We start from the raw sequence: 23235 nt of genomic DNA on the forward strand, positions 1-23235 counted from the left end.
CTCCTCTCCCCTTCTCAATTTGGTTTCCGCAAGTGCCGCAGCACGACAGATGTCCTGGTGAACTTGGAGGTCTATATTCGTACTGCTTTTGCTGCGAAGACCTCCATTGTTGCCGTCCTTTTTGACCTAGAAAAGGCTTACGACACCACTTGGCGTTATCATATCCTATCTCAACTTCATTCTTTTGGCCTTCGTGGTCATCTCCCTCTCTTTCTCCGCTGCTTCCTCTCTCAGTCGTTCCTTTCGGGTGCGCCTTGATACCGCTCTCTCTCCCTCTTTTCAGCAATACGAAGGTGTGCCCCAGGGTAGTGTTCTGAGCACTACTCTTTTTCTGGTTGCCCTCAATGGTCTTCTTTCCTCTCTTCCTTCTGGTGTCTTCTCCGCTCTCTATGTCGATGATCTTACCCTTTGTTGTCAGGGTGATGATTCGCCTCTCCTTCAACGCCGGCTTCAACTTGCAATTGATGCCGTGTCGTCTTGGGCCACAGGTCATGGCTTCAAGTTCTCTACTTCTAAGACTTGTGCCATGACTTTTACGCGGAAACGGGTTGTTCTTCGTCCCTCTTTGTCGCTTTATGGTCATCCCCTTGAATACAAAGATTCCGCGAAGCTTTTGGGGTTATTCCTTGACACTCGTTTGTCTTGGTCTCCCAATATCTCTTACCTCCGTGTTGAGTGCTATAAGGCCCTTACCCTCCTTCGGGTCTTGTCCCATACTTCTTGGGGGGCAGATAGGCGCACTCTCCTTGCTTTTACATTCCTCTCTCGTCCTGTCTAAGCTCGATTATGGTTGCCCTGCTTACTCGTCTGCTTCTCCTTCTACTCTTCGTCGTCTTGATGCTTTGCACCATACTGGGTTGCGCCTCAGTTCTGGTGCCTTTCGTTCGACTCCCATCCTTAGCTTGTATGTTGACACTGGCTTCCTGTCTCTCCAGGACCGCCGTGATCGCTACTGTCTTCGCTATCTTGCGCGGTCCTTGCAACATCATTCCTCTCGCCTCTGTCGTGCTTTAACTTTTACCCCTCCTGCGGTTCCTGTTCCTCTTCACCACCTCCCTCTTTCTGTCCGGTTATCTCGCCTACAGGATTCTCTCTCCGTTCGTATTTCTGATGTTTCTCCTCGTGTTGTTCCTTCTTTGCCCCCATGGAGGGTCCCTCTTCCGCGGTTTTGTACTTCCTTGACCCGTATCACTAAAGCTTTTACCCCTCCTACGGTTCTAAAACGCCTTTTCCTCGAGCACTTTTCTTCTCACTCCCACTCCGTTTCTGTCTTCACCGATGGGTCTAAGTCAGCGGACGGTGTTGGCTACTCTGTTGTTTTTCCTGATCGCACTTATATGTGTCGCTTGCCTCCGGAGACTAGCATCTTAACAGCGGAACTTTATGCTATTCTCTATACTCTTCGTCTCTTGCTTTCTTGTTATCAGTCTTCCTTTGTGGTTGTTGTTGACTCTCGTAGTGCCCTCATGGCTCTCGGGTCCTTTAATCCGGTTCATCCAGTAGTTGTCGAGATCCAGCATTGGCTGTTTCTCATTCACAGTAAATTTAAGTCGGTTGAGTTTTGTTGGGTTCCCAACCATATTGGTGTGTCTTTAAATGAGCGTGCGGATGCTGCCGCTAAGGAAGCTGTCCGCTCTTGTCCCATCTCTCGTAAAGGCATTCCGTATTCCGACTTTTACCCGGTTATCCATTCCTCAGTCCTTACCCGTTGGCAGGCTTCTTGGTTGTCTGTTACTGGTAACAAGCTACGTACTCTTAAATGTTGTGTTTCCTCGTGGCCGTCCTCCTTCCACCGTAACCGGCGGTGGGAAACAGCTCTGGCGAGGTTGCGTATTGGCCATACTCGCTTAACCCATGGTCACTTGATGGAGCGCCGCCCTGCTCCTTATTGTCCTAGTTGCATTGTCCCTTTTACGGTCGTGCATGTCCTTCTTGAATGTCCTGACATCCAGGAAGAGCGTGTGACTTGCTTTCCGACTGCCCCTCGCGGTCACCTGTCCCTCGAAAGAATTCTTGGTGACTCAGATACTTTTGATATCGTTCGCCTTATGCGTTTTTGTTCTCGTAATGGCATCCTTGGTGATATTTAGCGCCCTCTGATTATTTTGCGTATTTGATGGTGCTACATAACCTTCCCGGTTTGGTGCCTTCTTTTGATAATTACTTACTTACTTACTTCTGGGCCTGTACCCGGGCCATTTCTGGGCCTGTACCCGGGCCATTTCTGGGCCTGTACCCGGGCCATTTCTGGGCCTGTATCCGGGCCATTTCTGGGCCTGTACCCGGGCGATTTCTGGGCCTGTACCCGGGCCATTTCTGGGCCTGTACCCGGGCCATTTCTGGGCCTGTACCCGGGCCATTTCTGGGCCTGTACCCGGGCCATTTCTGGGCCTGTACCCGGGCCATTTCTGGGCCTGTACCCGGGCCATTTCTGGGCCTGTACCCGGGCCATTTCTGGGCCAGTACCCGGGCCATTTCTGGCCCTGTACCCGGGCCATTTCTGGGCCTGTACCCGGGCCATTTCTGGGCCTGTACCCGGGCCATTTCTGGGCCTGTACCCGGGCCATTTCTGGGCCTGTACCCGGGCCATTTCTGGGCCTGTACCCGGGCCATTTCTGGGCCTGTACCCGGGCCATTTCTGGGCCTGTACCCGGGCCATTTCTGGGCCTGTACCCGGGCCATTTCTGGGCCTGTACCCGGGCCATTTCTGGGCCTGTACCCGGGCCATTTCTGGGCCTGTACCCGGGCCATTTCTGGGCCTGTACCCGGGCCATTTCTGGGCCTGTACCCGGGCCATTTCTGGGCCTGTACCCGATCCATTTCTGGGCCTGTACCCGATCCATTTCTGGGCCTGTACCCGATCCATTTCTGGGCCTGTACCCGATCCATTTCTGGGCCTGTACCCGATCCATTTTTGGGCCTGTACCCGATCCATTTCTGGGCCTGTACCCGGGCGATTTCTGGGCCTGTACCCGGGCCATTTCTGGGCCTGTACCTGGGCTATTTCTGGGCCTGTACCCGGGCCATTTCTGGGCCTGTAACCGGGCCATTTCTGGGGCTGTACCCGGGCCATTTCTGGGCCTTTACCCGTACCATTTCTGGGGCTGTACCCGGGCCATATCTGGGCCTTTACCCGGGCCATTTCTGGGCCTGTACCCAGGCCATTTCTGGGCCTGTACCCGGGCCATTTCTGGGCCTGTACCCGGGCAATTTCTGGGCCTGTACCCGGGCCATTTCTGGGCCTGTACCCGGGCCATTTCTGGGCCTGTACCCGGGCCATTTCTGGGCCTGTACCCGGGCCATTTCTGGGCCTGTACGTGGGCCATTTCTGGGCCTGTACCCGGGCCATTTCTGGGCCAGTACCCGGGCCATTTCTGGGCCTGTACCCGGGCCATTTCTGGGCCTGTACCCGGGCCATTTCTGGGCCTGTATCCGGCCCATTTCTGGGCCTGTACTCGGGCCATTTCTGGGCCTGTACTCGGGCCATTTCTGGGCCTGTACCCGATCCATTTCTGGGCCTGTACCCGATCCATTTCTGGGCCTGTACCCAGGCCATTTCTGGGCCTGTACCCGGGCCATTTCTGGGCCTGTACCCGGGCCATTTCTGGGCCTGTACCCGGGCCATTTCTTGGCCTGTACCCGGGCCATTTCTGTGCCTGTACCCGGGCCATTTATGGGCCTGTACCCGGGCCATTTCTGGGCCTGTACCCGGGCAACCCGTTCTCGCAAATTCGTAAAGTCAATATTGACTTATTAACTACGTGCATAGGTGATATACTAAACATAATAGATACCCTTAAAAAGATTCATAGAAAACACCGACCTTACCTAACCTTGTTAGTATCTTAAGATAAGCATCTTATTGCTTCGTAATTACAATTATTATTTAACCTATACCTATTATAGGTTAGGTAATAAATGTAATTACGAAGCAATAAGATGCTTATGTTAAGATACTAACAAGGTTAGGTAAGGTCGGTGTTTTCTATGAATCTTTTAAAGGGTATCTATTATGTTAAGTATGTCACCTATGCACATATTTAATAAGTCAATATTGACTTATTAAATTTGCGAGAACGGGTTGACCCGGGCCATTTCTGGGCCTGTACCCGGGACATTTCTGGGGCTGTACCCGGGACATTTCTGGGCCTGTACCCGGGCCATTTCTGGGCCTGTACCCGGGCCATTTCTGGGCCTGTTCCCGGGCCATTTCTGGGCCTGTACCCGGGCCATTTCTGGGCCTGTACCCGGGCCATTTCTGGGCCTGTACCCGGGCCATTTCTGGGCCCGTACCCGGGACATTTCTGGGCCCATACCCGGGCCATTTCTTGGCCCGTACCCGGGCCATTTCTGAGCCTGTACCCGGGCCATTTCTGAGCCCGTACCCGGGCCATTTCTGAGCCCGTACCCGGGCCATTTCTGAGCCCGTACCCGGGCCATTTCTGGGCCCGTACCCGGGCCATTTCTGGGCCAGTACCCGGGCCATTTCTGGGCCCGTACCCGGGCCATTTCTGGGCCCGTACCCGGGCCATTTCTGGGCCCGTACCCGGGCCATTTCTGGGCCTGTACCCGGGTCATTTCTGAGCCCGTACCCGGGCCATTTCTGGACCCGTACCCGGGCCATTTCTGGTTCCGTACCCGGGCCATTTCTGGGCCCGTACCCGGGCCATTTCTGGGCCCGTACCCGGGCCATTTCTGGGCCTGTACCCGGGCCATTTCTGGGCCTGTACCCGGGCCATTTCTGGGTCTATACCCGGGCCATTTCTGGGCCTGTTCCCGGGCCATTTCTGGGCCTGTACCCGGGCCATTTCTGGGCCTGTACCCGGGCCATTTCTGGGCCTGTACCCGAGAGTCAGAATTCGGCTCAAAAATCACCCTCAGGAGTCAAATTTCCGACAATTTAGACATTTTGGAAACTGCAGGGGGTTTGGGCAAAATATGACCCATTGCCGTTTTCAGTAATTGGCATATTTTCGGTATAAAATGTCGTAATTTGAAACTGAAAATAGGTGCAGAGAGTCAGAATTCGGCTCAAAAATCACGCTCAGGAGTCAAATTTCCGACATTTCAGACATTTTAAAAACTGCTGGTGGGTTTGGACAAAATATGACCCATCGCCGTTTTCAGTAATTGGTATATTTTCGGTATGAAACATCGTAATTTGAAACTGAAAACAGGTGCAGAGAGTCAGAATTCGGCTCAAAAATCACGCTCAGGAGTCAAATTTCCGACATTTCAGACATTTTGAAAACTGCAGGGGGGTTTGGGCAAAATATGACCCTTCGCCGTTTTCAGTAATTGGCATATTTTCGGTATAAAAAGTCGTAATTTGAAACTGAAAATAGGTGCAGAGAGTCATAATTCGGCTCGAAAATCACGCTCTGGAGTCAAATTTCCGACATTTCAGACATTTTGAAAACTGCAGGGGGGTTTTGGCAAAATATGACCCATCGCCGTTTTCAGTAATTGGCATATTTTCGGTATAAAAATTCGTAAATTGAAACTGAAAATAGGTGCAGAGATTCAGAATTCGGATAAAAAATCACGCTCAGGAGTCAAATTTCCGACATTTCAGACATTTTGAAAACTGCAGGGGGGTTTGTGCAAAATATGACCCATCGCCGTTTAAAGTAATAGGCATATTTTCGGTATGAAACGTCGTAATTTGAAACTGAAAATAGGTGCAGAGAGTCAGAATTCGGCTCAAAAATCACGCTCAGGAGTCAAATTTCCGACATTTCAGACATTTTAAAAACTGCTGGGGGGTTTGGACAATATATGACCCATCGCCGTTTTCGGTAATTGGCATATTTTCGGTATGAAACGTCGTAATTTAAAACTGAAAATAGGTGCAGAGAGTCAGAATTCGGATAAAAAATCACGCTCAGGAGTCAAATTTCCGACATTTCAGACATTTTGAAAACTGCAGGGAGGTTTGGGCAAAATATGATCATCACCTTTTACAGTAATTGGCTTATATTCGGTATGAAACGTCGTAATTTGAAACTGAAAATAGGTGCAGAGAGTCAGAATTCGGCTCCAAAATCACGCTCAGGAGTCAAATTTCCGACATTTCATACATTTTGAAAACTGCAGGGGGGTTCGGGCAAAATATGACCCATCGCCGTTTAAAGTAATTGGCATATTTTCGGTATGAAACGTCGTAATTCGAAACTGAAAATAGGTGCAGAGAGTCAGAATTTGGATAAAAAATCACGCTCAGGAGTCAAATTTCCGACATTTCAGACATTTCAAAAACTGCAGGGGGGTTTGGACAAAAATATGACCCATCGCAGTTTTCAGTAATTGGCATATTTTCGGTATAAAAAGTCGTAATTTGAAACTGAAAATAGGTGCAGAGAGTCAGAATTCGGATAAAAAAACACGCTCAGGAGTCATATTTCCGACATTTCAGACATTTTGAAAACTGCAGGGGGGTTTGGGCAAAATATGATCCATCACCGTTTACAGTAATTGGCATATATTCGGTATGAAACGTCGTAATTTGAAACTGAAAATAGGTGCAGAGAGTCAGAATTCGGCTCAAAAATCACGCTCTGGAGTCAAATTTCCGACATTTCAGACATTTTAAAAACTGCAGAGGGGGTTTGGGCAAAATATGACCCATCGCTGTTTACAGTAATTGGCATATTTTCGGTATGAAATGTCGTAATTTGAAACTGAAAATAGGTGCAGAGAGTCAGAATTTGGCTAAAAAATCACGCTCAGGAGTCAAATTTCCGACATTTCAGACATTTTGAAAACTGCAGGGGGGTTTGGGCAAAATATGACCCATCGCCGTTTTCAGTAATTGGCATATTTTCGGTATAAAAAGTCGTAATTTGAAATTGAAAATAGGTGCAGAGAGTCAGAATTCGGCTCAAAAATCACGCTCAGGAGTTAAATTTCCGACATTTCAGACATTTTGAAAACTGCAGGGGGTTTGGGCAAAATATGACCCATCGCTGTTTTCAGTAATTGGCATATTTTCGGTTTAAAAAGTCGTAATTTGAAACTGAAAATAGGTGCAGAGAGTCAGAATTTGGATAAAAAATCACGCTCAGGAGTCAAATTTCCGACATTTCAGACATTTTGAAAACTGCAGGGGGGTTTGTGCAAAATATGACCCATCGCCGTTTAAAGTAATTGGCATATTTACGGTATGAAACGTCGTAATTCGAAACTGAAAATAGGTGCAGAGGGTCAGAATTCGGCTCAAAAATCACGCTCAGGAGTCAAATTTCCGACATTTTAGACATTTTAAAAAATGCAGGGGGGTTTGGACAAAATATGACCCATCGCCGTTTTCAGTAATTGGCATATTTTCGGTATGAAACGTCGTAATTTGAAACTGAAAATAGGTGCAGAGAGTCAGAATTCGGCTCAAAAATCACGCTCAGGAGTCAAATTTCCGACATTTCAGACATTTTGATAACTGCAGGGGGGTTTGGGGAAAATATGACCCATCGCCGTTTTCAGTAATTGGCATATTTTCGGTATAAAAAGTAGTAATTTGAAACTGAAAATAGGTGCAGAGAGTCAGAATTCGGATAAAAAATCACGCTCAGGAGTCAAATTTCCGACATTTCAGACATTTTGAAAACTGCAGGGGGGTTTGGGCAAAATATGATCCATCGCCGTTTACAGTAATTGGCATATTTTCGGTATGAAACGTCGTAATTTGAAACTGAAAATAGGTGCAGAGAGTCAGAATTCGGCTCAAAAATCACGCTCAGGAGTCAAATTTCCGACATTTCAGACATTTTAAAAACTGCAGGGGGGTTTGGGCAAAATATGTCCCAAAACCATTTTCAGTAATTGGCATATTTTCGGTATGAAACGTCGTAATTTGAAACTGAAAATAGGTGCAGAGTCAGAATTCGGCTCAAAAATCACGCTCAGGAGTCAAATTTCCGACATTTCAGACATTTTAAAAACTGCAGAGGGGTTTGGACAAAATATGACCCATCGCCGTTTTCAGTAATTGGCATATTTTCGGTATGAAACGTCGTAATTTGAAACTGAAAATAGGTGCCGAGAGCCAGAATTTGGGTCCAAAATATGGCTCGGGTATCGAATTTGGGATGTTTGGGATATTTTGATACCTGCAGGGGGGGTTTGGGCAAAATGTGACCCACCGCCGCTCTCAGTAATTGGCAGATTTTTGGTATAAAAAGTCGGAATTTCAAACTCCGAATAGGTGCAGAGAGCCAGAATTTGGGTACAAAATGTGGCTCAGGTATCGAATTTGGGATGTTTGGGATATTTTGATACCTGCAGGGGGGGTTTGGGCAAAATGTGACCCACCGCCGCTTGCAGTAATTGGCAGATTTTTTGTATAAAAAGTCGGAATTTCAAACTGCGAATAGGTGAAGAGATCCAGAATTTGGGTACAAAATATGGCTCAGGTATAGAATTTGGGATATTAGGGATATTTTGAAAACTGCAGGGGGGTTTGGGCAAAATGTGACCCACCGCCGCTTTCAGTAATTGGCATATTTTCGGTATAAAAAGTCGGAATTTCAAACAGCGAATACGTTAGAGAGCCAGAATTGGGCACCAAAATATGGCTCAGATATCGGATTTGGGATGTTTGGGATATTTTGAAAACTGCAGGGGGGTTTGGGCAAAATGTGACCCACCGCCGCTTTCAGTAATTGGCAGATTTTTTGAAAAAAATTCGGAATTTCAAACTGCGAATAGGTGCAGAGAGCCAGAATTTTGGTCCAAAATATGGCTCAGGTATCGAATTTGGGATGTTTGGGATATTTTGAAAAGTGCAGGGGGGTTTGGGCAAAATGTGACCCACCGCCGATTCAGTAATTGGCATACCCCTTGCCAACAGGTGTCTACTGGAAAAGGGAATAAAACACTGCATAACTTGGGGAAACAATGTATCTACGCTAAGGTTGACAAACATAACAATTAAATAATACAGATAATAGTCAGAAATATTCTTTAGCATGCAATAATATAAATAAAATCCTTATTGAGCAATGATCAATCACACCAGCACATGAATTCTAATTTGGGAAAATACACAATCATCTAACCAGAGAATTAACCGAGTATTAGCTTAAATAACCATTACCAAGGAGTTAACTTAAAACATGTCTCCTCTCGACCAAAGCTGCCAGCCTCTGCCCAAGCGTCGGATCCCAGGGCAGGCGTCTACCACAATATCAACTAAATATCCACATAAACTATTGTAGAAATTCTACTAACAAAATGTAGTACTAATATTCAAATCATTATTAATCATAAGAGTATATAATAATGTTACATTACTCAATATAATTTACTGGCAAACAATAATAAGAATTAGTCTAGGTTGAACTATACTCACTCGCTTGACATCAAGTTCCCACACTAACCACATCCAAATATGGTCAACCCCCCACACGGAGAAACCAACATGAAAATACTTGCAAAAGCCTCATACAATATAATGCAACTCAGACACACAACAGCATGCTACAATATATAACATACAAGAATCTAATATCATCCAACTGGATACTATAATAATTATAGGACAAGACAATAGTAATATAGGCATCAAGAGTAATGTTAGAATCCTAGTAAGATTCGTAACAGCAGGACTCGGGGTCGAAGGTGTCACTTACTCGACAGGCAGCATAACGGAGGCAAAAACATTGAGCGTTGCCCTGAGACAAGGGGACAGAGCAACCTTCAAACTCTCAAAAAGTGAGTGGGGACCCAGGGGTCGCATCCATTGGACCCCTTTCACCCCTACAGGGCTTCCCAGGGCCCCAAGACAGGTTTTGTTAAGGGTAAGCCCAGCCAGGGTACTGCTAACTGGCACCCAAGTCTACCAAACAAATTTCTAAAACTGAACCCCCGGGACGTGTCCACTCACGGGGGCCAAGCAGGGGGAACCACCGAGCCCAGGTCAGGGTCCTAATATAACAGGGGGCAGGGGAACAAAAGCAGGCCCCTCCCCTGCACTAGTTACAAAAGCAGGCCCGCCCCCACTAGGTACAAAAGCATGCCCCCTCCACTAGGTACAGAAGCAGGCCCCCCCCCCACTAGGTACAAAAGCAGGGCCCCCCCCACTAGGTACAAAAGCAGGCCCCCCCCACTAGGTACAAAAGCAGGCCCCCCCCCACTAGGTGCAAAAGCAGACCCCCCCACTAGGTACAAAAGCAGGCCCCCCCCCCACTATGTACAAAAAAAAATGAAAAGAAAAACCCTGCAAGAGGACAACGGTACCCAGAAGGAACAGAGCCGGCCACTGTAATATGTGAAAACTAGCTGCGCAGTACCCTGTGCTCCTACCAGTGCAAAAACTACCAGTTACCCCAAGGTAAAAAGCGAGGAGGAAACCCCCCAACACTCCCAGGGCGGTCAATTACCGAGCAGCAAAAGACCAACAGAGGTAGTTCCCAAGGTGCCTTGTGGAAGACAACCCCAGTCCCCAAGGGCTGGGGCACTCAGCACTCAGTACAGGGCACTCAGCACTCAGTACAGGGCACTCGGGGAAGGGAACCCTAAGCACATGCAGCCTTCAGAGTACCTGTGAATATTAGATTATTACTCCCAGCTCACACGCCACTGTAAGAGCAGTACTGAACACAAGGCATAGCACAACAGAGAGAATCTGGAGCTGGAGCCACACGACTGAGCCTTATCACATCAGCCGAGAACTGGGGTGTGGATCGCTGGCATGAGGGGTCTGGGGCTCCCCCTTCCCCCTCCCGGGGGAGGGGGGGGGGTGCTGCACAGACAAGTGACACGGCACATGTGACATCATGCTCGTTTTCATTTGGGGAGTTGAGTCCACTCGTTAGTTTCAGTAGTGGTTTTAACCAGAAGAGGGGCTTGTTTTGAGGCGCTTGCCTTTCTGGGTGCCTGGCCTGGTCAATGGCAGACATAGAATGCTCCAAATCACATGTGCAGTTCTATAGGTCATTGCTCCTCGTGCCTCATTGAGGGGGCCAGGGTCTGGCTCGTGGTCCCTGGTAGGCCTAAAACTTCATTCACACTGATGCCAAAGTGTAATAATACTGTATACATATCTGCCTGGATAGCTCTGGGGAGCTTCCGGGCTCTCACCTAGAAAATGACGTTTCATTACATTCAAAGCTGTTTTTTTATTGTTTTGTGTGATGGAACAAAAAAGGAGTTCCCAGAAACCTTGGCAAGATGAGAAGGCTCAACTGTATCTACACTCGAATTGAAAGGGACAACCCTCGTAGCTGCCGAAGGGATATCCCAAAGAAAAACCCCAACCCTAAACCTGCTACTGGGCCAGGGGCAGAAGAAAAGAAGGGCAAACCCCCTGCCCAAAGGAGAAAGAAGGAAAAGGAGGTATGGACAAAATCACCGCCTATTCCATGAGACAAGCATCATTTGCTAGCCCCGGATCTCAAACCGGGGACACAACCTTGACTGCTGCAATCCAGGAACTAAAGACACCAGCAGTTGCTGCCAGAAGCCCCTCCAAAATTGGCAGAGTAGAGCAACTTGAAGGGAGCATCCTCTTCATGACTCAGGGCCAAAGGTGTCACAGACCCAACAGGTAGCAGTGGAGGCAGACAAACTGAACATTGCCACAAAGCATGGATGGTGCGCAACCCAGAAATTTGCTCGAAGTGAGAGCAGGGATGGTGGGTGGATCACAAGGACCACCAAACCCATAGGGGTTTTCCAGGGCTTGCAGGGTGAATGTTCCCTGCAGGTATGCCCAGGCACTGTTATCGCCATGGTGGTAACTCCTATATAATTGTATAGGTTTCCCCTATTAACACCCAATACCACCAGAAAGAGCAAGAGAGAAACCAAAAAGGGGAACATCCATGCCTAGACACTAGGTAAACCTAATAAGTCAGGAATGGCACAAATAAACCCCCCTTAGAGGAATGAGGGCACAATGAAAAATAAAGGCCATAAAAGGACCGAATTACCAATTAAGTACCACTAACTCTCAAGATACCCGACCGTGGAACAAAGGAGAATATCAGACCAAACCAGGTATGGTAATCTGGAAGGCCTACCTCAGTGCGCCCCACCAGCATATAAACACACTCGACCCAAGGAGAGACTGACAATCCAAGACAATAAGCTTACCTTCAGGGCGAGAGCCACCACAAGCATGGAGACCCCTTTAGGGAGTGAGCCCTGACAACGCAAGGACAGCACTTAATGAGCGCACATGGAAGGTAGCCCTGGGCACATGCAGCTCCAAGAACACTAAACTCCTGGCTCACGTTGCACAACCATACACAGAAAAAGCCTCGAGGGCAAAACACCACTGAGCTGAAACCAAGACCAGAGTCAGAACAATGAGAGAGGAACTAGGCACATACATATCAGCATTAGAACTGAGGGTGGAGCAGTTGGCTGACACCTGACTGCCTCCCTCCTTCCCCCAAATGTTGAGGGAGGTGGAGGCAAATGAGCTAGCTCAAGTTTCATGAATTTTCAATTGTTTGTTTACATTGTTGTTCATTTGGTGGTTTTGAGGCTGTGGCCTATTTTGTTGCATTGACTTTCTGGGTGCCTTGCTTTGGTGGTGGCAAACAGAAATAAGTTGACAAATTTTTTTCATAACTGCCTTTGCTCCCTGCACCTGTGAGGTGGGTCAGGTTCTGTCAATACGAACTCCACAACTGATGGCACCTTGTAGTTTGGCACTATATCAGTATAGTAGCTTCAGGGAGCCACTAGGGGCTTTCCCCTGAAAAAAATAGGTTGTAGAAATAATAAGACTCAAATAGTAGTTATATCATCTAAGACTAGCCGGTGTGGAACTGTTCCAGGTCTAAAACAGACTTACTTGTTCATCCATACCTTAATCTCTGAACCATTTAGGTTTAAGGTGTTCCACTCAATACAATAATTTAGTGATGTTTGCAATGCTGGACAGTTCTTAGAATTATGATACTGAGGATATAACAGTTAATGTGTTTCTTTTTTCTCCTGTGCAGGAACGCAATGTGGAAGTGTTATTCTGCTACGAGGCCTATGATGTAGTAGTTCTCATGCAGCTACGGGAATTCACGAACAGGAAAATTGTTTCTGTAGAGAAAGAAAAGCGTCAGGATAAAGAAGCAGTTGATTACGAAGGAAGTAAGAAACTTAACAACTTTTGTATAACTTTTCTAACTGGCTGCTAAGAAGACAGAAAAACATTATGTTCATGAGTTTTTATTCATTCTTTGGTGAAAATTTAAAAAAAATTCTGATATTACTGCTAGTTCCCTTCCTCTTTTAATTTGTATATTAATGTGAAATAACTGGTGTCCCATAATTTTCTGTTCTCGTAAGTTTCCAATTGTCTACATTCATCTACAATCTGGATTAATTAAAATTCCATAATGCCCATTGAATCTTTGCACACAAGTGCATTCAAATCATTAATTTGATTTTTAATACTGCTTTTGTTATTGTATTTTCTGTGAGGAAAATTGTCAGCTCTCTGGAGCTATCACACTGAATAAGTGCCATACTACTAGGTGTCATCAGTTGCAGAGTTCTGTTGGCCTTCTGTGGACTATGAGAAAAAAGTCCACTACGGGCTCACCATAGCCCGTGCTACTTGGAACTTTTTGTTCCAAGGAGCGAATCTTAGACAACAAAACAACTATGAGCCTGATCCTGCCCCCCCCCCCTCAGAGAGGAGCAGGGAGCAATGGCCTGTGAACACTTTAAATAAATGTAAAGTTTATCACCTTTTCCACCATCCAAGGGAAGGCTCCTAGCAAGATAAGCAAATCAAAACAGACTACCGCATGGTTAAAACGAAACCGTAGCCTAAAATTTCCCAAACGAACTCCCCCACAATGAAAACAAAATTTTGTGAAACTAGCGCCCCCCCCCCTCCCCCAACACTAGTCTGCACCCCCCCCTCCCCCATCACTAGTCTGCCCCCCCCTCCCCCATCACTAGTCTGTCCCCCCCCCCCATCACTAGTCTGCCCCTCCCCCCCACCTGCCTGGGTCAGCCAGGTCGTGCAGAGTCAAGTTCTATACTGATGTCCGGGCCTGGTAGTCACTTTGCTCTGGCTCTGGTATCCCGTTTTCTTTGGTGTTTTTGCTTTTGAGGCGGTGTGTTCCTATAGGGATGTGTGCGTGAGCCAGGAGTTTAGTGTACTGGAACTGCATGTGCTCAGGGTTTCCTTCCCTGTGCGCTCTGTAAGTACTAGCCTTGCATGGTGAAGGTTATCTTTCCCTGGGGGCATTCATTCAACACTCCTTTCAGGGGGGCTTCCTCACTTGTGGTGGTCCTCGCCCTTAAGGTAAACCTTTAATATGTGTTATTAAATACATTAAATATATTAAAGCCTTTAATAAGTAAATCTGTGACTTTGTTTTTCCTTGGTTTGGGAGTGTTTTGGTTGGTGGGGAGCATTGTGGTCTGTGTGACCAGTTATTCTGTTAAAACAAACTGTGCCGAAGCTTCTCCCAGGCTACTCATACTCCTACTGGGGGGGGGGGGGTATTTTCATACTCATGCATGGTATTTTTATGCAGGAGTGGGATATTTCATACCTGTACGTTTTTAGACTTGGGTTCGACTCCCTCTCAATTTTGCTTTCGGGGTTCCTTTGGGTTTCCCTGGAGGTAGGCATCTTTCTGGAGGTTTCTGTCCTCATGTCTTCCCCTTTGGAGGAGCATGAGTTTCTGTTGTGTGGCCCAGTTTTTTCCTTGGCTTTGGCCCTGGCCTGTTTTGAGTTCAGGTCCTTCTTATCCTATTTGGTACAGTCCAAGGTTTTTCGGTCGTTCTGGCTAGCTGACACCCCATTGTTTTTCTCACTTTTCTTGGCGCGGCTTTGCCGATCCCTGCATGCTGGAGTGGCGTGGAATTGGGAAAGTGTTCTAGGTTTTAAAGGGTCTCGACTTTGAGCCCCTTAATGCCTATCTTTGGCTCCGCCCTTTCTCACAAAAGTTAGTGAGCTGCAGCTTCATGTTATTTCCCTCGCTGTTGGCATTGTTTGTGGTGGATTACCTTCGGGCCTGTCGGCACTTGGGTTCTGTCGTAGGCTTGCTGAGCCTCCTTGAGCTCCTTCCAGATTGGCTCTCAGAGAATGTCCGGGTGCTCTGCTCTGGCCAGGAAGAGAGCTATGCACATGAGTTGGTCGAGGTAGGCCATAGGTGGAGTCTGAGGCCGGGTTGCATGTGCCACCTGGGGTGGCCTCATCTGCAATGGGTCGACGCCGTACTTGCTCTCCTCGTAATGCCTCAGGATTTGCACCGGCACTTTTGCAGTTTGTCCCACTTCTTTTCTGGCAAAGAATGAGATAGCTGCTTTCCGGAGGGGCCTTGGGTTGTTGATGCTTGGTTGGTCAGGCTGTGGGTGCATCATGTGTTGTCTGGTTGCGGCTCTCCACCGTCATTTGCGCGCCACGGCTTCTGTGTCGGGTTACTCGCTTTGGGTTGATCCGGTCTCCCTCCTTCCCTTTTCCAGGGTTCGGTTTTCCCAGGTCGTCTGTAGGGATATTCGGTCTAGCCAGCCTACGATCTATCCCAGTGGCCACGTCATTCGTAAGTTTGCTGCTCATTGCTGCCGTCTTCGATAACATGTCTTGGGCCGAGATTCGGGTGCGGAGTTTTTGGCGGTCGGACAGGGTCCTGGCAGCGCGCTACTTGGTCAATGATCCGAGGCCTGTGTTGCTTTGGGTCGATGGTTGCAGCCAGTTGTCTCGACTTTGCTTTGAGGGGTGAGTGCCAACTGCCTCTAGGGTAAGTCCCTCATGTTTTTGTCGTTTGGTAAGTAGCTCTGAGGAGCTTTGGGGAGCCGGAGGGGCTCCCCCCAGAAAACCAGTGTTGAATGTAATGAAATGCCATTTTCTGGGCGAGACCCGGAGGCTAACCGGCATCCCTCCCTCCCTCCCTCCCTCTGGTCGGCAGTTTTTTGCATGTTTTGACATCCAGCCTCAGAACTGAAGGGTGGATAGCCGGCGTAGGGAGTCTGAGGCTCTCACCAGCTGTGCAGAAAGCGGCACGGCGACGTGTGACGTCATGCTCGTTTCTTTTATGGGGAGTTCTATCCACTTGTTCGGCCTGTGGTATCAATAATTTCACAAGAATAGGGGTTTGTTTTGGCATGCTTACCTTTCTGGGTGCCTGACCTGGTCGATGGCAGACATAGAATGCTTCCAACGACACGAGGGTTTCTATAGGCCATTGCTCCCCATGCCTGGCCCCCCTCTCTGTGGGGGCCAGGTTCTGCCTCGTGATCCCCGGTAGGCCCACAGAACTCCATACACATGACTGATGCCAAAGGCTGACATTAGCATATCAGCCTAGTAAGCTCCGGGGAGCCTCCAGGTCTCACCCAGAAAATGGCGTTTCATTACATTCAACTCTGGGTTTTTATTGCATATAACATATAAATTGTGTCCATTTTTTTTTACAGTGTCAGCTGAGAGTAGTCTTCGTCGTTCCCAAGCAACTGAATTGATGGACTGGCTAAAAACTGTGTTGGCTGGACGATGTTGGGGAGTGAAGACTACTTCTCGTCTGGAGTCGCATCCATGTGTCATCACTGTGGAAGAGATGGGTGCAGCAAGACACTTCGTACACACTCAATTTCCACAGTACCCGAAGAGACCAGATACTCACTTTTGCAGCCACAGTTGGAAATTAATCCAAGGTATGAATTTTTGTTTTGGCCTGTAATAGAGAGGGAACATAGACTTCCTTGACCCTCAGCTCTCTCTCTCTGACTTGGTCCTCTCTCATTCCTGTTAATCCACTCCATATTTCCTGTATTACAAGTGATGTGGAAAGCATGGGGGATTTTTGTTTATATTGCAGAATGGTGACTGATAGGGGCTAGTGCGTGATGCTTTCCTACTAATCCAGACCCACTCAAATGCACCTGCTTTATTTAGATCAACAACACTGCTGATCTATGATTCATCCAGCGTCTAATGTCACTTAGTGGAGAGATTTAGCAAGAGGTCAGCAGCAGATCAACTTTTTCTAAATACCATGTTGGCGATCACGGCAAACAATGATGGTCAAAAAAATTTCATTTACGCAAACTTGCCGCACACTGAATGACAGACTTAAATAACACAAGAGAAGCGTTAAGTCTGCAGACACTAACAATGCTCTCTTCTGCCATGTGAGGGATTCTAATCATCCCATTGATTGGTCGTCCTACAAAATAATCTTTCCTGCCTCTACACAGACGCTGTCTTGTAGAATCGGCTCTGATACACAATGTACCCAACATGAACTTGAGTCCTGGCTTTGTTGCTGTGGACTCTTCCCTTTCACAGTATATACTCAAATGCTCTAAACTTTCTAACAAACGTGACTTAACATAAGCTTACCCCTTCCATTTATCTTTCTTTCTCTTTCCTTTTCTTTCTCTCTTCCCACCTTTTTCTCTTCATTGTCTTCTCCTACGCTCCTTTGCTATCCTCTTCTTATTCCTACTATCTCCTTCTCTTTCGGTGGTTATAATAGGAGCTGCCTCGTATGGGCCAATATGCCTTCTGCAGTTCTCATTATTCCTACTATCCCCTACACCTGACTTTCCTCCTCAGCTCTCTCTTGCCTATTTATTGCCTGTCTCTACCTCCTCTTCACAATCGACTTGAGAATGGTCCAGGACGGACCGAAACGTCGTCGTCCCTTCAACTTCTAGTGTGTGGTCTGGTCAACATACTTCAGCCACGTTATTGTGACTCATCGCCTGCATCTGACACTGTCACTACAGTGTGTTGAATGTATTTAAACGTTGCAACAATGAATAATGAGAGCAATCATTATATGGATGGCGTAATAACAGGGAAACATTAGCGCCTCTGGTGGTCAGATGCTTAACTGTATTAGAGGTTGACAGTTTAGATATTATGGTGAAGTAAGGGTGAGTGGCGCGTCTGGGAGTCCCGCTTCTTAACGTGTTACGGCTCATTTGTCGACCAGCCGCCGCCAGGCAAGGGTCATGTTGATTACCAGTGAAAAAAAATAAATGTGTTACAGATATCATTACTCAATCATAATATAGAAGGAATTGTTCGGGGTGTGTACTTCATGTTGTTATTCGTTATTATTTTGTATATTTTATGTATTTAGACAAAATATAGAGGTGATTGTCAGGTGGCAGCCATAGGTGTACCCGCTAGTTAAGTCATTAGGGGCGCTTGTGGTGGCCTTAATAGCCATGCCAGTAGTTAGCCAGCAATCTTAAGGTTATCTTGAGATGATTTCGGGGCTTAGCGTCCCCGCGGCTCGGTCCTCGACCAGGCCTTCTTTTTCTTACACATCCCCAGGAAGCAGCCCATAGCAGCTGTCTAACTCCCAGGTACTTATTTACTGATAGGTAAACAGGGTCATCAGGGTGAAAGAAAGTGCCCATTTGTTTCAGCCTCCACCGGGGATCGAACCAGGAACCTCAGGATTACGAATCCGAAGCGCTGTCCACTCGGCTGTCAGGCCCCTTAAAACAACCCAAAGAGAAATCTTCGACATATTTTCATGAAAATCTGAATGAAACGAGAAATTTTGGCCACAGATTGTGTGAAGATGGTGGGGGAGGGGGGGGAATTGAGGGGGTGCAGGTTAGTACGATGAGCATGATTCAGAATGATGGAAGGAGAAGGGCTCCTATGATGAATTGACCTAAGGGCCACCATCTACAGTGGCCTCGACGGGGACAGGACAGCGGCACCTTGTCAAAGGTCAGCCTTCCTACTCCCTCCACCCTTATTTTATTGAGGATTTGTCTTGTGTATATTGTGAACAAGAGGAATGACTCGGCATTTACGACTTGAGTGGTTGAGCGGGTTCATGGGTTAATAATCCTATGGGGGAAACAACACATCTATTTTCTGTGTTACATTGTGGCTTGTTGAGCTTGAAGCTGTTGTCCAGCCTGTCTGTGTCAAATATGACATTTTAGAGAAGTGGTCTGTATTAATAACCTCCAACTTGGTCAGTATTGCAAAGTCCTCGGCTGTTATTTATTTATTTATATAACTACAAGTTATATTGGGTTTCTGATCAACCCGTCCTCTTAAAACTAACGTCACTTTTGGCTGGTATGCGCGGCACTATGGCCAAATTTGGACGTAATTTGAAATGAAATCGACTCACAAAAGTGACGCAGTGTTCCGTTTTCTGTTTGAGTCGCCCGGCTTACTCGGCCAGCTTAGAAGAGGATTCTTTCCATTAACATTTTTCATAACGTTTTGAAACTTTATGAGAATTTCCTGCCCACCTAACCTATCAGAGGACCCTTAAGTTATTATTGTTGAAAAAGAAATCCCAAATTTATTTTCATTTTTTTCATTTTCAAATTACGTCCATATTCGGCCATACGGGTAAACGGCCAAAAGCGACGCTATTTTTAAGAGGACAGGTGACAAGGAGTACATAGCACTCTGTGTTTACATTCTTGTAAAGCCACTAGTACGCATAGCACTTCGGGCAGGTCCTTAATCTAATAGATAATATTAAGTAGGAAATTTCTAGGAAAATTTATAGGCTAATCTATCAAAATCTACAACAATTTAAACATTTATAGTGTTAATCCTTCATTGATTCGTGGTAGTGACAGTTGAATAAGTTCTGGCATGATTGTTGTTGCTGTCTTGAACTTTCTCCAAAGCGGAAAATCATTGATGTGTTTTTGAAGTGAAGTTTCCATATTAGGACACAGTAGGCCAGATGGGACCACAACAGAGACTCGTACAGTTGAATATTCAATGTTGTTCGTTTAAGTCAAAGATTCGTTTAACTATTCTTAAGGATTGTTTTCATATTAACTGTGAGTCCCAGATGTTCAATGGCTGGTACATCATAACTCCTAGGTAATATTGACTTAAATTTACCAGAGGGCCACCATTTCTCCATAGTGCCCTCTACGGCAACAGGAAGCCGGCGGCTAGTCAAAGGTTCCCCTACGGTTCCTGAGGAGTTTGTCTATCTGTATTTTGAGCGCGCAAACTGTTGCATTATGACATTAAAGGTAGTTTGATAATATGTACAACGTGTCTTGTAGCTAAGCTAAAGGTGGCATATAATGTTTAGCAACAAGTCGCCCTAAATTGTTTAGTGTTAACGACTAGAGCGATGGAGTGGTCATATCAGGATAGCAATTGTGCAGATAAATGGGGAAGATAATTGCAGACGAGGAGTCACAATAACGGGGGCTGAAATATGTTGACCAAACCACACACTAGAAAGTGAAGGGACGACTAGATAATTGTTTATCTAATAGATGGAAGATGTTAATTGTTTGCATCTTGTTTACTCTGCGATATAAAATGGTTTCACCTGTAAATGGTCATTTTTGACAATGTAATCACTAGGCTTCTAACGTTGGTTTAGTGCTCAGAGACCATATACTGTACTTGAGAGGTTTTAAACATGTTATTTATATAATTTAGGCCAATAGACAGCTAAATAAATTAATAATACACAGTACGTTTATCTAAGGTTAGCTAAAGGGTTGTTTTAGTGGAAGACCGTAATAAGGTAATGTGTTTCTATGTAACTTTAAAAGAACATTGATGCTTAACCATAGCCTCATGAGTCCAAGACAAAAATGTACTCCGTTAGGCTATTGCAGTCTTATCAGTCTTGCCTACTCGCTATTGTTGATACAACCTGTAATTAATCTCCATTGCAATTACACCTTTTCCAGTGATTGGTTCCAGTGTTCTTGAAATTCATAATTGTATTTTCCTACTCGATTGTATTTGAAATAAACTTTATACTTACCCTGGTGCTACATAGCCTTCCCGGTTTGGTACCTTATTTTAATAATTACTTATACTTGCCCTTATTATATGTAAAAAATATTTTTTCAGGAGTGTGGCACGTGTGGACAAGTGTTGGATCAGAGGAGTCAAGGTAAAGTGCTTATTTAACAACTAGTTCTGGGGAGGAGCGGGTGGAACTAGATGGACGTAGTCAACTTCACATTCTTGTTACACTTACACTGGTTTGTGCCTCGGAGAGGCTGCAGGATCCAGTAAGTTCAGTAGAACTTCGGTTTCAACTCCTTTTGACCATGTCGTAGCTCAGTCGATTACGGCAGCGTCTGGGATGCTCTCGGTTGCAGGTTTGAATCCTCGTCCCGGCCCTTGTGGATTTGTACACTCTTGTTAGCAGGCTGAGAGCTTTTCTTTCCCATAGATTTATTTATAGAAGAGTTAGCAATAAGGCGGCTGGGTTTATTAACGTATTGTTTTTAGGTCCCATTTAGGTTATGCAGTTCAGTTTTGATCGCCATGCTAAAGAATGGACATAATTCACTAGAACACGTCAGTTAGGATGACAAAGTTAATCCCGCAAATTAGAAAGCTGCCGTATGAAGAAATGTTGGAAAAACCTTAACGTGACATGATTGAAGTGTACAAGTGGATGAATGGGCATAACAAGGAAGCTATCGATAAGGCTTTAAATGAAGATAAGTTCAGATTTAGGAAATACCTGGGTAAATACTGGTTTGGTAACTGGGTTGTGATTTGTGGAACAAATTACTGGATCATGTGCAGACGACGAGTCACAATAATGTGGCTGAAGTATGTTGACCAGACCACACACTAGAAGGTGAAGGGACAACGACGTTTCGGTCCATTCTGGACCATTCTCAAATCGATTGTGGATCATACTACTGGATCACTGGATCCATATTACTGGATCATAATAGACATACGAATCTTTGATTGGTTGAAGCTTAGGTTAGACGTATATGAATGAGTGTGGGTGGATATAAATAGGAGGTGCCACGTGCAGAACAATAGGCCATCTGCAGTTTCTTGACTTACGTTCTACTAGTTTACACTCAGAACGCGACTCTTCAATCAGCTTACATCTGTATCCTCAATTGCTGCTAGGTGATCAAGGGCAAACATTTAACCTTGAATGTTTAATACAAACCAAATGATGGGTAGCAAAGATGTATGGTAAGGTAAAAGCTGGGTGGCGAGGCAAGTTTTGGGGTAGTGAAGACTTAGAATATTGTTCAATGTGGGTGACAAAGACTTGCTGTGAAGAGTAGGTAAAGAATAAATTGAGAGATAGGAGAATTATCGTAAGATTAGACTTGGACTGGCTGGCATATGCATTATATATCATTAATGCATATGCCAGGGGGGGGGAGGAGATCTCCCCAAAGGCATAAACTGCTAGGTCAGGTCATCCACAAACCCATATCCAATGACTCCAAGGTCATGGGAAGCTTGACCTTCCCATGAAGTTGGAGGATTGTTGGTGGGTTTGTGGATTTGGAATGAGGGAAGAGGCGGGCTGGATGAGGCAGTTAATGTCTTTGGAGGTATTTGTAATCATTTTATTTAGAGATGAGTGTGAGCAGAAATGACACGCTATCGTAGTCATTTATAGTGAAGATGATAATGTATTTTCCAAATGAGAAAAAATTATGCGTGGCGAAAACTTAAGTTGAGATAAAAGTATGTTGTCAACAGCTCTACAATAAAAGATTTCGTTGTGGAAGAGATTCCCGCCCGAAAGGTCGGCCATCTTGGCGCGCAGTTTGAACGCTCCTGGCTGGACTTTCTTTCCACACCTCGCCTGGAGCTCATCTTTGAATTCAGCTGGCTTTTTTGGGCCAGTGTGTGCTCACTGCAGCTATCCAGGAGCTCACAGCATCGGGGGAGGCCGGAGCCTCCCTAATGGACGCCATATTTTGGAGCAAAATTCTGGCTCTATGCACGTATTCGCAGTTTGATATTACGACTTTTTATACCCAAAATATGCCATGTGCTGAAAGCGGCGTTTGGACACATTTGTCCCAATCCCCCATGCAGTTTTAAAAATATCCCAAACATCCCAATATTGAGGCCTGAGCCATATTTTGGAGCCAAATTCTGGCTCTCTGCACGTATTCGCAGTTTGAAATTACGACTTATTATACCCAACATATGCCAAGTACTGAAAGTGGCAATGAGTCACATTTTGCACAAACTCCCCTGCAGTTTTCAAAATATCCCAAACATCCCAATTTCGAGCCTGAGCCATATTTTGGAGCCAAATTCTGGCTCTCTGCACGTATTTGCAGTTTGAAATTCCGAATTTTTATACCCAACATATGCCAAGTACTGAAAGCGGCGTTTGGTCACATTTGTCCCAATCCCCCCTGCAGTTTTCAAAATATCCCAAAAATCCCAGTTTCGAGGCCTGAGCCGTATTTTGGAGACAAATTCAGGCTCTCTGCAAGTATTCGCAGTTCGAAATTCCGACATTTTATACCCAACATATGCCAAGTACTGAAAGCGGCAATGAGTCA

Source organism: Procambarus clarkii, chromosome 83, assembly GCF_040958095.1.
Source record: "Procambarus clarkii isolate CNS0578487 chromosome 83, FALCON_Pclarkii_2.0, whole genome shotgun sequence".
NCBI lineage: Eukaryota > Metazoa > Arthropoda > Malacostraca > Decapoda > Cambaridae > Procambarus > Procambarus clarkii.